Source organism: Helianthus annuus, chromosome 8, assembly GCF_002127325.2.
Source record: "Helianthus annuus cultivar XRQ/B chromosome 8, HanXRQr2.0-SUNRISE, whole genome shotgun sequence".
Classification (NCBI taxonomy): domain Eukaryota; kingdom Viridiplantae; phylum Streptophyta; class Magnoliopsida; order Asterales; family Asteraceae; genus Helianthus; species Helianthus annuus.
This window is the reverse complement of record NC_035440.2, coordinates 68,758,473-68,774,997: the sequence shown is the minus strand read 5'-3', so window position 1 is coordinate 68,774,997 and position 16,525 is coordinate 68,758,473. Positions and strand designations below refer to the sequence as shown.

The window sequence follows — 16,525 nt, the reverse complement described above, 5'->3', positions numbered from 1 at the left end:
ATATAATATATCATGCATTCATATAAATAATATAGTTCACGTAAGCATATAACGTTACCCAAGATAAGTTCGAAGTACGAGTTGTCACAAAACTCACCATGGTGTCTACATCCTGAAGCGGACCAAAATCATACATGTCGTATAGATCACCTGGTAACACACTCATGCTCGCCCCATAATCCAATAATGCATGAGGAATTTTTAGTTTCCCCACTCGGATAGGAACGATTGGCGCTCCATACTCCTTATCATTCACGACTTCGGCATCTTTTTCCAAACCTGCATTCACTCGATACGAAGAAGTTAGCAATGTTTCATTAAATTTAGTATTTGGAACGGTGCTTACCACATTGATGTTAATGCTTTTTGTGTTCTTGGGATTTATCACCGTGTCACTTGGTAATTGACCTTTTGCTTTCTTCAATAATGCCACGTCACTTGCAAGTTGACCCATTTGAGTGGTCAACGACTGAATCGCTTTGTCACGGATTTCATCTTTTTGCATGCGAACATCATCCATTTGATTTCTTCACTGCATCTCTAGTTGCATTCCCTTGAGCATCTCCATGACCTCATTTCCGCTTGATGAAGTTTGACCCAAACCATCTTGACCCGTTTGGTGAGATTGCCCTTGGTAGCCATAATTCTTTCCACCTCGATAGTTCCCTTGATTGTATTGTTGGCGAGGTGCAAAATTACCTTGAGCTCCTTGAACATTTGGGTTGGCTTGATTCGAGGGATTCCCGTAGCGGAAGTTTGGATGGTTTCTCAAACCGGGGTGGTAAGTGTTAGAATTCATATTGTAATTTCTACCACCCCCTCCTTGCCCTTGCAGAGCATTCACCTCCTCATATTGCCCTTCCACCACTACTTGGCAATTTTCAGCCGCATGTCCTAACTCATTACAAAGTGCACAAACATCATAAATTTGATTAGAAGTTTGAACATTACCATCGTCTACTGCGTGCACTTGAGTTAGGGTAATGGTTGGTCGTGCCCTCCTTGATGATTGAGCTTTTCTTTTTTATGTGACCGCCATTTGCTCCAAAAATTCCCAATCTTCATGCTCGTAGTTTGTGCCAAAAGTGCCATTGGTAATAGACATTAAATCACGAGCATCTTCGGCACTTAACCCCTCATGGAAAGCATTCATCAATTCCCAAAGTTCTATCCCATGGTGAGGGCAATTCTTGATTATCATGTTGAATCGTTCAAATGCCTCATGAAACATCTCACCTTGTTGTTGTTGAAAACTTCTCAACCCTTTTCTAGCATCATTAGTCTTTTGAGTGGTGTAAAATTCATCTAAGAAAATTTGTGCATCTCCACCCATGTATAGATAGATGCTGAAGGTAGAGTGTAAAACCACTTCTTCGCCTTGCTTCCAAAGAAAATTGGAATAGTACCAATTTGACATCATCGACCAAAAATCCTTGACTCCCAAGAGTGTTGCAAATCGGGTTATAAGCCTCCAAATGAAAATAAGGCTCCTCCGTTGCTAGACCCTTATATTTTGGCAAGCTTTGTAATGAGTTGGTTCTCACTTCAAATGTCCTCCCTTGATTATTGTGAGGAATAACTACCGGTGAAGGATTGTGAGTGATTACCGGCCTAAAATGTGCTTCAATGCCTCTTGCATATTCTCGAAGATGTCTTCTTGGTACACCCAACCGACCCCTTGGACGAATAGGACCCATTGGTCTTTGTATAGGCCCTTGTGGTGCGAATGGTGGTTGAAATTGTTGTTGAATCGGTTGTTGTTGAATTGGCCTTTGAAATTGATGTTGTACATTTTGCGGACGAACTTGTTGTATCGGTGTTAGGGATGGCAAAAATACCCGAGCCCGACGGGTATACCCGAAACCCGACACAAATGGGACGGGTATACCCGATACCCGACGGGTATTGGGCGGGGTATGGGTTTAGTTTTAAAAAATTTCGCGGGTATGGGTCGGGTATGGGATTAGGTGATACCCGACCCGATTACCCGAAACTACATACCCGTTTACCCGAACTATATACCCGAAGTTTTTAATATATATTTTTATTTTCCATTAACCCTTATCTATTAGTGATTTATTTTAGTATGTTCATAATGTGAAAAAAATAAATTTTCTTTTAGCATATGTATTTGATGATAGTATTTATATTTTATATGTTGTGAAGTATATACATATAAGTGTATAAATATTATAAAGTTATTATTAATTTATGCTAAAACTTATATCTATGTAATGTATATTTTAATTTATAATAGTTGTTGCATAAATAAAATTATATAATAATTATAATAGTAAAAAATATATTTGGAAATCCCAATGTATATTTTTTAACAAACTAATGGGTATACCCGATACCCGTGGGTATACCCGGTACCCGACGGGTAATTACCCGACATATACCCGACGGGTATTGGGTCGGGTATGGGACACGATTTTACAACCGGGTATGGGTATGGGATTGCCAATACCCGACCCGAACCCGACCCATTGCCATCCCTAATCGGTGTAGGATGTTGCAATTGTGGCCCTTGTGGCCTTGGCCGAATATGTTGTGGTATAATTTGTTGTTATGGAATTCCACCAACACTTGGCATTCCTTGAGTTTGACCTTGTACATAAGTAAACTCCCCTTGATCTCCATCACCCCCATATGCATATCCTTCTTCCTCATAACCCTCAAAATCTTCATACCCTTCATCATACCCATCTCCTCCTATACCTGAAAATTGCCCAAATGGATAAGACGAATATTGAAAACCCGATTGGTTCGATGGTCTAAATGAAGAAGTGGCATGAACAACAGTTGACTTTGTGGTAGTGAATGAGTTGAAGATGATTGTCCCGTAGCTGGAAAGAAATGGGAAAATGGTGGAATTGTGGTAGAAGGTTTAAAAGTATGCGTAGGTTCAACTTGGGTAGTGATAGGTAATGTGGTGTTGGTTGGTGTAACATCATGTGGTGGAGTAGGGTTGGTGGTGATGTTAGGCATGGTGGTATTTGGTGAAGGTTGTGTTGATGATGGTACGAAGGGTGGTGTAAGCTCACCCGCAGTGGGTGGTGGTGGTGGATCCATGTATCGAAGTGTTATAATTGGTGTAGTTGGTGTTGTTGGTGAACCGCTGATTCTGTTTTCTCTTAACAAGATTCTGTTTCTTCTCAAAGTTTGTTCAATCTCTAGATCAAATGCCAATGGTGATAGCTTGTGAGAGCTTCTAGTACGCATGCACCTGTAAATACCTGCACACTAACACACCCAGCGTAAACCAGAAAAATAACAAACCTAAAAAGATCAAAAATAACACACGTTGCGCACTACTCCCCGGCAACGACGCCAAAATTTGACGTGATGTCGTGGTCACAATCAAATTTAATCCAATTACTACTAAATAGTTAGTGGCAAGTGGGTATCGAACACAGGGAGTTTGTGGAATATGTGTTATTTAAAGGTTTATCTAAATTAACTAGAATTAAGCTAATTGCAATAAAATTAAATTCAAGAGTTGATTTGATTGAATTGGTTTTAAAACTAAAATTACTAATGTAATTGCAAAAATGAAAGTATTGGTTGTAAGCAAATTAGAGACAAATGACCATCTTTAGTTTCCGGTTTGCTTTGACATTTATGCTATCATTCCACTAGAAAGAACTACATAGACATAGTTCATGTATGATTGATTGCAGTGATGAAAGGGAACTAAGTACTCAGATTCCGAGAACGTGAGGTTGTTACCCAATGATCAATCAACCCTTACCCAAGCCTAACTATACCAATGATATCTCGATTTCCAACGGCACCAAGAACGTATGGTTTCTAATTAGTTTAACATAAGAATCAACAATTTACTAACAATCGATCACACACCATAACAAGCAATTCAATAAAGATAAAGATTGTTATTCTAGAAATAAGGAATTAAACATAAAGTCTCATGCAAACCTTCAACCAAAGATAGTCATCAAGAGTTTAGCCACTCATGGCTTGAATCATCATCCTCACACAAGTTTCAATGTTCATAACAATTAAAAACACAAACCGAATGATTGGAAATTGTCTTCAAGCACCAAGAACACTAGAAATCGCCCCTAGAACTGTGTGTAACCGAATGGGAATGATTAGAGGTGAAAAGACACCATAAATCCGCATTAAAAAGTGGAGTTACACATTTACGCAGGTCAGCGCCGTAAGCTACGGTGGCCACCGTAGCTTACGGTGGCTTGGAATGGCTTACGGTGGCTTTAAACTAACATACAGTGACAAAAAGTGCCAGTCGGCGCCGTAAGCTACGGCCCTTGCCATAGCCTACGACAGGCTTCAACATGAAAACTTTTTTCAGCATAACTATTTCGTTTCAACTCCGTTTTCTTCACAGTTTTCGCCTACGTTCTCGTAATTTCGTCCTCTATCATGCTATCCTCTTAATTCTTCAATTCCAAAAATTGATTTTTCATTTATTCTCCGTGTTCCTTCCATTTTAAGCTCCCGTTTGTACCTGAAACACAAACAATCGTAGTTATCTAATTCTAGACAACTACCCGATTAAATGTAGGATTTTATTATCATTTATACCATTTAAGGGTTGTCCTACGGACTACCCTTCATTCCTCAAACTCTTCACCTTATGATATAAAATCGCAATCGGCTTCACTGCGTAGTTGAAACTATTATCCACCTCGATGTCGTCGTAGTGGATATAAGCAGTTTCGTCAGCTAGACATTTCCGGAGATATGATACGTGAAACGTGCTATGTATTCCCCTCAACTCCTCGGGTAGTTCGAGACGGTATGCGACCTTACCAACCCGTTCGATGATTCTAAACGGCCAAATAAACCTCGGGCTTAGCTTCCCCTTTTTTCTAAATCGAATAACCCCCTTCGAAGGAGATACTTTTAGCATAACCTTGTCACCAACTTGAAATTCAATTGGTCTCCTTCTTTTGTCTGCATATGATTTTTGTCGATCCTGAGCCGCTTTCAAATGGGCTTGGACCAAATCAATTTTCTCATTCATGATTCGGACTACATCCTTATGTGCAAGCTCAAGTGGACCAACCTCATCCCAACACATCGAGGTTCATTTCCTACCGTAAAGCATTTCGTACGGAGCCATACCGATGCTTGCATGGTAACTGTTATTATATGAAAATTCGACCAATGGTAGATAAACATCCCAACTTCCCCCGAAGTCGATAATACATGCCTGTAACACATCTTCCAACGTCTGTATTGTCCTTTCACTCTGTCCATCCATTTGTGGATGGTATGCTGTGCTAATGAACAATTTAATTCCCATTTGCTCTTGGAATTTGCGCCAAAATTCAAAGTGAACCGAGTATCTCTATCGTACACGATGGATATTGGTACTCCGTGGCGTGCCACTATTTGATTGGTATACACCCCTGACATCTTTTCGGACATATAAGTCTCACGAATCGGAATGAAGTGAGCACTTTTTGTCAATCTATCCACAACTACCCATGTAGCATCGTATCCGCGGTTGGTTTTGGGCAGTTTGCTCAATAAATCCATTGTGATTTGTTCCCATTTCTACACTGGGATGTCCAACGGTTGCAGTTTACCATATGGCTTTTGGTGCTCTGCTTTGACTTGCAAACAGGTCAAGCACTTCTCTACATACTTTACAACATCTCTTTTCATTCCGGGCCACCAATAGTTTTGCTTTAAATCGTTATACATCTTGGTTGCTCCCGGATGGATAGAATAACGGGATTTATGAGCTTCGTCAAGTAGAAGCGTCTTGACTCCACACGAATTTGGGACCCATATTCTTCCGAAACGAGTCTTTAACCCGTTGTTACCATCCACCAATTCTTTCAATTGGCCCACCATTCTTTCTTTCTTCAAGTTTTCCTCTTTCATTGCTTCAACTTGAGATTTTTGGATTTGTTCAAGTAGACCCGATGTCACAATTAGTTGCATCGATCATACTCTAATTGGTGTATAGTCTACCTTTTGGCTCAACGCATCCGCCACCACATTAGCTTTCCCGGGATGGTAATGTATATCACAATCGAAATCTTTGACTGTTTCTAACCATCGCCTCTATCTCATGTTTAATTCCTTCTGATCGAAGAAATATTTCAAACTTTTATGGTCTGTAAAGATAGTCCATTTTACCCCATACAAATAATGCCTCCATATCTTCAAGGAAAACACCAGCGCCGCCAACTCGAGATCGTGTATAGGGTATTTCTTTTCATGAGTCTCCTGTTGTCTCGAGGTATAGGCTATAACCTTGCCTCGTTGCATCAAAACGCACCTGAGCCCCGAATGTGACGCATCCAAGTAAACAACCATATCATCAACTCCGTCCGGTAATGTCAATAGCAGAGCATGGGTCGATTTTTCTTTAAGCGTTTGGAACGCTTTTTCTTGATCATCACCCCATATAAAATTTTCATCTTTATGAGTTAATTTGGTCAACGGCGTAGCAATCTTGGAGAAATCTTGTATGAATCTCCTATAATATCCCGCAAGCCCCAAAAAGCTTCTGATTTTTGAAGGATTCTTTGGAGGATTCCATCTCGCCACTGCTTCTATTTTTGACGGGTCTACCAGCACCCCGTTCGCACTAATAATGTGCCCGAGAAATTGCACTTTTCGTAACCAGAAAGCGCATTTCGAGAATTTCGCATATAATTTCTCTCTTCTGAGCGTCTCCAACACTTCACATAAATGGCTTGCGTGTTCTGCTTCTTTCTTTGAATATACCAATATGTCGTCGATGAATACTATCACCGACTTGTCCAACATCGGCTTGCAAACCCGGTTCATGAGGTCCATGAAAGCCGCGGGCACATTGGTTAATCCAAAGGACATCACGAGGAATTCATAATGTCCGTACCGTGTACGAAAGGCCGTCTTCGGTACATCCTCTTCCTTGACCTTTAACTGGTGATACCCCGATCTAAGGTCAATCTTGGAGAACCAACTCGCACCTTGTAGCTGGTCAAATAGGTCATCAATTCTTGGGAGCGGGTATCGATTTTTCACCATGAGTTTATTTAACTCCCGTTAATCGATACACATTCGCATGCTCCCATCCTTCTTTTTCACAAATAGCACCGGTGTGCCCTACGGAGACACACTCGGTCTAATAAACCCCTTGTCGAGTAGGTCTTGAATCTGAGACATCAATTCTTGTAGCTCCGATGGTGTGAGCCGATATGGTGTCTTGGCTACAGGTTTCGCACCCGGAATCAATTCAATTCCGAACTCCACCTCCCGTTCAAGCGGTATTCCCGGTAAATCTTTCGGAAACACATCTGTATATTCGCATACCACTGGTACGTCTTCGATTTTTGGCGATACCTCCTCTGGTTCGTTTGCGTAAATCATGAATGCTCTACATCCGCGCCTCATAAGTTTGTGAGCCTTTAAAATTGAGCATATTACGAGATTACCCCCTTTTTGCCATAAATGGTAACGTGCTTTCCACTTGGAGATGTTACTTTTATCTCCTTGCGGAAACACACAACCTTCGCGTGATGTTTGGATAACCAATCCATCCTGACCACTACTTGTAATTCTCCCATTGACATCAGGATAAAGTCTATTAAGTACTCTTCGCCATCGATACTCATCTTACAATCTTGACACACGTCACACACGATAAACTTTTGGTTTCACCTATTTCTACTTCTAAAGGCATAGGTAATTTCATCAATATAAATGAAGGATGTCGAATAAATCCATGTGAAATAAAGGATTTATTCGCACCCGTATCAAATAACACATGTGCGGGAATTGAATTTATGGAGAATATACCTGAGACTACATCGGGTTCCATCCTTGCCTCGGCCGCGGTTAACTGGAAGGATCTGGCCTTTGCTTTGGAGTTTCTGCTTGCGAATCCTTGCCATCCTTCTTTCCGACTAACTCCGGGCATTCTGATTTCGTATGACCCTGCTGGTAGCATTTATAACAAACCGACACTTTTCTCGGGCATAACGCAGCCGTATGCCCTGTCTTCCCGCATATAGGGCACGACTTATCTTTGAACCGACATTCGCCCTTGTGCCCTTTACCGCAAACCTTACAACTCGGCGACCCACTTTTCCCCTCCTATTTCTTAGACGACTCTGTTGTACGCGCCTTCTTTGTAGGGCTTGGATTAGCAACCTGTGCCCTACGTTCTATTTCTCTTTCCCGAGCTGTGTTTATGATCTCGGTGAGAGTTTCATATTTCGAGGGAGTCATGAACTCCCGATACTCGGCACTCAGCATATTGTAGTAGTAATACACTTTCTGCTCTTCGGACGTCACCAACTCGTTACAAAACCTCAATTTGTCAAGGAAGATCCCCGTGATTTTATCAATAAATTCACCTTTTTGCCTTAGCTGAATAAATTCTTCCTTGATTCTGTTGATGACTGCCTTGGGACTGTGGTGTTTAAGGAATGGTGCCTTAAACTCGTCCCATGTCATCGCACTCGCCGCTTCATTCCCAATCTCCTTTTTCTTGTTATCCCGCCAATCTTTTGCGTGGCCTCTAAGCTGACCCGTGCCATAGGCTAGGGTGTCATCTGTGTCACAGTGGGTTCTCTCAAACACCCCCTCAATATCACTTAGCCATCGTGGGCATATTATCAGGTCCACCTCTCCATTATAAAGTGGTGGTTTACACGCCATGAATTCTCTGTATGAGCAGCCCTTGCGCTCTCCGTATTTTTCGTTTGCTACGTTAGTACTATCTTCCAACTTCCTAATTCGCTCTTCGACTACTGAAAGTACCGTTTTTTGGATCTTTTCTATAAAACCGGATAGGCTATTCTCGATTGCCTTTCCTACCTCCTCGGCAATCACTTCTTTCATTTGCTCGGTGACTATCGGCACCGCACCGTTGTTACCATTTTCGTCATCTTTGAAACTGAAATGTTTATACCAATTGTTAAACATTTCATTTATAACATATACTTTATTTACTTCGGTTTAGCCAAGTTCATAACTTGCTTTAACCGTTCTCATTTAGTGCACTTTTTCGGGTTTGAGTGTGTTAACACGCCCTTCCCATGCACGTCAATTCATATTTCTCTTCTACATTTAATAAGTCTACTAAAGCAATTAATTCTTACCGAATGTTTGATCAAGCTTGAACCGAACACACTTTGTTAATAACCTTGAGCTCTGATTACCAACTTGTAAGACCTATCTCATTATTTAAGGTTTTTAACAAAAACTCGGATTTTTTAAAAACCAAATTACATAATTATCAAAACTTAGTTATTAGAACTAAGTTTACATAGTTATCATGTTCTAATACAACCAACCAACTAGTTTAAGACATTCAACATTAAGTAGTGTTTACAAAACGAACATTGTTTAAAACAAGACTAGATTAGCGCGGAAGCTACAAAACTTTGTGTTCGGTTCTTGTATTCTTGCTTGATCAGCATCCAGAATGAGATAAACATCACCTAAGGTCAAAACCACAATAAATGTGTTCATCCTATTTTGTAAAACCCATTTAACCTATGAATGGGTTATCACAAATTTCATAATTTTGAACATATTTCCTGCAATTTATCAACTAGGATTTACTCCTAAACTTGTTTTCATTACAAGTTTCATCTAAACATCACATAATCAAGCCCCAATTTCGATTTCATCATTTACTAGGAATTTGAGTTGAATCTAAACAAGATAATTTAGCATACCTTATGATCCCTTCAACGAGGTGATCACGAATTTGTGCTTGAAAATCGATTTAGAACTGATTAGGGCCTTCAATTTGATGGAAATTGCATGAACTAGGGTTTGTGGGGAACCCTTGTGTCGCCCCTGTGTTTTGATCGACCAGACACACACTTAAGTGTGTGTTTGGTGTAATTATTTTTGTTTTATTAATTTAAGTTTCAAGTTTAACAACTTTAGTCCTTCAACAATTGTTTAGTTCATATTTTAGGTGTCTTAACCCACTTACATGTTACCACAAGACTCATGACTAACCGGTTTATTTATTCTATTCTTGTTTATTTTATACTTTATAATTCTAATATAAAGTTTTATTTTTTAGGGGTTGATGTGTGTTGGTGTGTATATAATTTAGATATATAATAAAGCCCTTTTTTACACCTTTAGCCAAGTTTTAAATTTATAAAACACGATATTCACTAACACTAAACACACATATGGGCAAGTGCACCCATCGTGGACGTAGTATAGTGTTGGTAAGATACCGAGGTCGTCCAAGGACACAAGAGCTTTTAGTACCGGTTTATCCTCAACGCTAATCAAATCAAAAAGTGAGAAAAATGTTTTTAAACTAAGAAAATAAAAACTAACTAAATGCTGAAAAATAAAATAAAAATAAAAACAGATAGACAAGATGAATCACTTGGATCCGACTCGTGTATTAGTATAACCTTTGATTATTTTCGCACTTTTGCACTTGTTTAAGAGATTATCTTAGTTATTGTAGTAGGCCCCTCTTTTGAAGGCGACGTTACCCTCAACCCAGTAGTTTGAGTCAGCAAGGATACAATCCTAAAGGGTCGGATTATTGGAAGATAATGAATTAAGTTATTAATGCAAATTATGGTACGCCCCGCTTTTGGCGGTGACGTTACCCTCAACTAAGTAGTCTGAGTCAGCAGGGATACAGTCCTAAATAGCCGGGTTATAGTATTAATAGTAGTTAACTTATGAGGGGGTTAAAGAGTTTGGATCCCCGCCATCCAATACCTATGGGCATTGAAGGAGATCCTACTAAATTTGACCCAGGTCCCAAGCAGGACCTCTAAACACTGAACAAGGGCAAGACCCTTACCAAACCGTTCCCTTAACCCCCGACCAGGTAGCCAACATACCTCCATATAGACCGTGAAGATATGAATGGTGAAAATCTTTTATTTTATATAGACAGTAAAATAATGCCAAGACACCACGGACAAACGATAAGGAAAGATCACCTTCAACATAAGCAACTAGTTATTAAAGTCATTAATACAAAACCAAATAAAAAGTGCAAAAGATTAAAAATAAAAAGTATTATACTAAACACTTGTCTTCACCAAGTGATGTAAGAGACTTAGGCAAACATGGCCTTGATTGTCAAGAACTCTTACGATCAATCTTGGATCCCGAGACGACTCAAACACTCTACGATGGACAATGTGTGACAACTCGTATTTCGAAATTATCTTGTGTGACATTACGTGTTTATGCGAACTTTACTAATTGAATAAATGCGTGATTATGTGATATGTGATTGTGTATATTTTTACATGAACCGAATATTTATCCGACTACACAACCCACTCGGCCCATGTATGTTTGGCCGACTCGAGACCAAGAGGCAACCCAAAGATGGGTTCGGCCCATCCCCCAAATCGCATAACATGTGAGGTGTTGTAAACATCTCACATTTGTACCAAACATACACAAAGTTTACAAACCCTACACACTCTCCTTCTCTCTCTCTTGAAACCGGCGATAACTTCCTTGTTCACCCGAGACCTTTCTTGTTCATCCTCTAATCCGGTTAGTGTCTTATTATCGGCTTGTATTTTATGTGATATTGTGATTAATTGGATTTCATGATCGGTTAGGGTTTATGCTAGTAACTCGGTTCATATGTTGCATGGTATGTTGTATGATATGTGTATGCATGATAACCGGATCGAAGTTTGCTATCCTTGTTATTGTTCTTGTTGTAAATCGGATTGACTTCATGATGGACCGAATCATATGAGTTGTAGTTATTGTTTACGCTTTGGTTATGGTTGGGGTTCTTATGAATAAGTTGATAAATGCCCTGTTTGATCGATGGTATGCTAATCGGATGGTTGGAAATTTGTTAATTGATATGAATGTGTTTGAATTCTGAATTGAATGTTGATTGATCTGAATTGTGAAACTGCCAAATCTGTTTGCTGATCTTACGGAACTGATTGAACTGATATTAAGGAAACTGTTACAAGCTGCTTAGTCTTGACACAGGTTGCGAGTCGAGAACTCCTAGTCTCGACTCGAGATCACAACACTCGCACACAAACAGCACAACTCGAGACCAGCATTTGCGAGTCCGGTTGCGACTCGAGACCGTGTAGTCTCGACCGGACCATGATGACTCGAGACCTCCTTGTTGCGACTCGAGACCTCGAAACCAGTATAACTCGAGACCGCTTAGTCTCGACTCGGATCGTTAGTCTCGACTCGAGACCGTGAACACTTGCACATTATTATTGGACTTGCACTGTCACGAGCCCAATTGATTTGGGCCGGATACTTGGACTTGTTTACGTGACTACTATTGGACTGCTATGAATACTTGTGTATGCCATGATTATATTTGCCACAATACGTGTAGAACCTATGTGCTATATTCGAATACGAACCTGACTTGTATGATAACCATGCTAGGACGTGGTTGATCACCCTATAGCTTACTCGAACTTTCTGTGTATCTGCCGAGCAAACCAAGGTGAGTTCACACAGCCAAGGCATGGGTTCCCGGGTGGGAATGGGATTAGATGACTTATTGTATATACTCGAATGATAGAACCTAACGACAAGATACGACTAGACTAGTAACACTTATTGAACTGATCTTCGCACACCTGCCAAGGGTTGGCCGCGATATTATGACTGACTTCGCATACCTGCCTTAGGAAGGCCGCGAACTAAATTTACTAATCTTCGCACACCTGCCTGGGGGGCCGCAATACAAATAAACCTAGTCTAGAATACTTGGGAGGAACATCCCCTAATATCTTCGCATACCTGCCTGGGAGGCCGCGATGGAAACTGATACGATATATGACATAACGAATGAACATAATGCTACTCACACTATACTATTACTGAACTATTAACTGTGAACTCGCTCAACTAGTTGTTGACTCTCTGCTGCATGCCTTGCAGGACCTTAGGTACTTATGGAGCTTGCATAGGGAGGAGCAGGTCGTTGTGGGCAATTGATCGTGAATGCTTATTAACCGTTTATGACATTACACACTTAATACTATGTTTGGGTTTTTACATTAATGCTTCCGCTACACTTGATTATGTTGGTTTTGATAAACACCTTTCGTATTGATGGATAACTAATACTACTTATTTACATGTTCAATATGATTGGTGGCTTGATCCTGGTCACGTCACGCCTCCAAGCGGTGGTACACCGCGGGTGGATTTTGGGGGTGTGACAGATTGGTATCAGAGTCATTGGTTATAGAGAACTCGGTTTTAATATGGGAAAAACGTTTTTTATTAAAACCAGACTATAACCAGAACAGTGCTCTCAACGATCCACAACGACGCTTCGCTCCACGTGCAAGACTCGACATCCTAGGTAATATGGTTTATGTTTATTGCCTACATACTAGAACTATATAGAACTTTGCTCGTAGTATGCCTAGATACACATGACCCTATTACATGAGAATACCTATGTGCTTACACTCTTCTGTCATCGCACTTTACGCGAACCTCTCTCTTACCGATGTTATCTTTGTTATGAAGATCATGTCTGGACGAATTAACATGACTCAAGCCCAGTTGACGGCTCTCATTAACGAACAAGTTGCTGCGGCATTTGCAGCCGCACAAGCAGGAGGTATAACCTGTAGTCATAACTCACACTAGGATCTTTACATCCTACACTCCTAGACCAACTCTTGTGTTTAACTTTGCCCTACTCGTACACAATAGGTCAGCACGCACCGCAACCAGTTTGCACTTTCAAGAACTTCATGGACTGTCGTCCAAGCACATTCAGTGGCACGGAAGGAGCAGTGGGACTACTCCATTGGTTTGAGAAGCTCGAGTCAGTGTTCGAGATGTGTGAATGCCCTGAGGCTCGCAGGGTCAAGTACGCCACTGGTACGTTGGAAGGAATCGCGCTAACCTGGTGGAACGCGCAAGTTCAGATTCTAGGGTTGGCAGCTGCTAACGCCACCCCTTGGAACGATTTTAAAGAACTGATCAAATGAGAATACTGCACGCGGGATGACATCCACAAGTTGGAGGATGAGTTTTATCATTTGAAAATGACGGGGTCAGAAATTGAAGCTTACACGAAACGGTCGAACGAACTGGCCATCTTGTGTCCAACCCTGGTGGACCCTCCAATCAAGCGTATCGAATTGTACCTCAAGGGTCTAGCCTCAGAGATTCAGAGCCATGTTACATCGGCAAACCTCGACAACATCCAAGACATTCAGCGTCTTGCTCATCGCCTTACGGATCAGGCGGTGGAACAGAACAAGCTGCCCAAACGCGTCAGTGCTACCACTACTGCTGTCACTACTTCTGCTACCCCCAGTGACAACAAGAGAAAATGGGAGGGGGATTCCAGCAAGGGATCAGTTTCTGTTCAGTCTCAAGCACAGCAGCGCAAGACAAATGACTACCAGAGTCCGAATCAGCAATCATCAGGCAGTCAGGGACAGGGTGGATATCGGGGAACTCACCCATGGTGTAGTAGGTGCAACAAACACCACAGTGGAAGATGTCGCAGGGAACGTTGTCAAAGATGCCTCAAGATGGGTCATGAGGCTAAGGATTGTAGAAGCTCACGGCCAGCAAACGAGAACCAGCAACTCCCACCGCCAGCTCCACAGAATCAACAGCCGCAGCCACAACGTGGAAACCGGGGGTGTTTCCAGTGTGGGGCAGAAGGCCACTTTAAACGTGATTGCCCTCAATTGAACCAGAACCAAAATCGCAACAACAACAATAACCAGGGCAACGGAAACAACAACAATTGAGGAAACAACAACAACAATGGCAACGAAGCTCGAGGTCGTGCTTTCGTGCTAGGTCAGGGCGACGCAAGGAACGATCCCAATGTGGTTATAGGTAAGTTTCTTCTCGACGATATTTATGTTACTGTTTTGTTTGATTCGGGTGCTGATACAAGTTATATATCATTGAAAATGAGTAAAATGTTAAAACGTACACCCACACTTCTAAACGCCAGACATGTTGTAGAATTAGCTAAAGGTAAGAGTCTAGAAGCCACGCATGTAGTCAGGGGTTGTAATATTGTCTTAGCCGGTCAAGCGTTCTCCATCGACCTTATTCCCATAGTCTTGGGAAGCTTCGATATCGTTATAGGGATGGATTGGTTATCCCAACATCAGGCAGAGATCTTGTGCAGCGAGAAGATCATCCGTATTCCCCGTTCTGGTCAGGAACCTCTCGAAGTTCAAGGCGATAAGAGTGGTGCTGTGGTTGGCATCGTCTCTTTCCTAAAGGCTCAGAAATGTTTGCGGAAGGGTCACACCGCTATTTTGGCACTCGTTACTAACACATCAGCGAAAGAAAAGAAGTTGGAGGATATTCCAGTAGTACGCGATTTTCCTCAGGTGTTCCCTGAAGATTTACCTGGCTTACCGCCTCATCGTCAGGTCGAATTTCAGATCGAGCTCGTTCCAGGAGCAGCACCTATAGCTCGAGCACCGTATCGTTTAACTCCAACTGAACTGGAAGAACTGTCAAAGCAGCTACAAGAGCTCTTGGAAAAGGGCTTTATTCGTCCTAGCTCTTCGCCTTGGGGAGCTCCAGTACTTTTCGTGAAAAAGAAGGATGGCACTTTCAGGATGTGCATCGACTACCGTGAACTCAACAAGGTGACGGTGAAGAACCGTTATCCTCTTCCACGCATAGACGACTTATTCGACCAGTTGCAAGGGTCGTGCTACTACTCCAAGATAGATTTGAGGTCAGGTTATCATCAGCTGAGAGTCCGCGAGGAGGACGTCTCCAAGACAGCATTTAGAACTCGCTACGGTCACTACGAGTTTCTTGTCATGCCATTCGGGTTAACGAACGCGCCTGCCGTATTTATGGATCTTATGAACAGGGTGTGCAAACCCTACTTAGACAAGTTTGTGATTGTTTTCATCGACGACATTCTGATCTACTCCAAGAGTCAGGAGGAACACGAGCAGCACTTACGCCTTATCTTGGAACTCCTTCGAAAGGAACAGTTGTACGCCAAGTTTTCAAAATGTGACTTCTGGCTTCGTGAAGTCCACTTTCTAGGCCACGTAGTAAACAAGGATGGGATTCACGTTGATCCATCCAAGGTAGATTCGATCAGGAACTGGCCTGCACCGCGTACACCAACGGAGATACACCAATTCTTGGGTTTGGCGGGATACTACAGACGGTTCATCAAGGATTTCTCAAAGATTGCACAGCCGCTTACACTACTGACACAGAAGGGTGTCACCTACCGTGGGGGCAACACTCAGGAAACTGCTTTCCAGCACTTAAAGGATAGACTTTGCAGTGCACCTATCCTCTCATTGCCAGAGGGCACAGACGACTTCGTGGTTTACTGTGATGCATCCATCCAGGGTCTTGGATGTGTATTAATGCAGCGCGACAAGGTCATTGCTTACGCTTCGCGCCAACTTAAGGTTCACGAACGGAACTACACGACGCACGATTTAGAGCTGGGAGCTGTTGTTTTTGCGCTTAAGATATGGCGACACTACCTGTACGGTACCAAGTGCACTATTTACACCGATCACAGGAGTCTCGAGCATATCCT

At 41.8% G+C, this 16,525-nt stretch overlaps 1 non-coding gene across 1 annotated transcript; it reads left to right on the top strand.

The window, feature by feature from the left end:
* The first annotated feature begins 1,169 nt into the window (after positions 1-1,169).
* LOC118481373 lies at positions 1,170-1,275 on the top strand. The gene has a single exon (XR_004865580.1). It is a non-coding gene; the product is annotated as a small nucleolar RNA R71 (small nucleolar RNA).
* Positions 1,276-16,525: the final 15,250 nt, after the last annotated feature.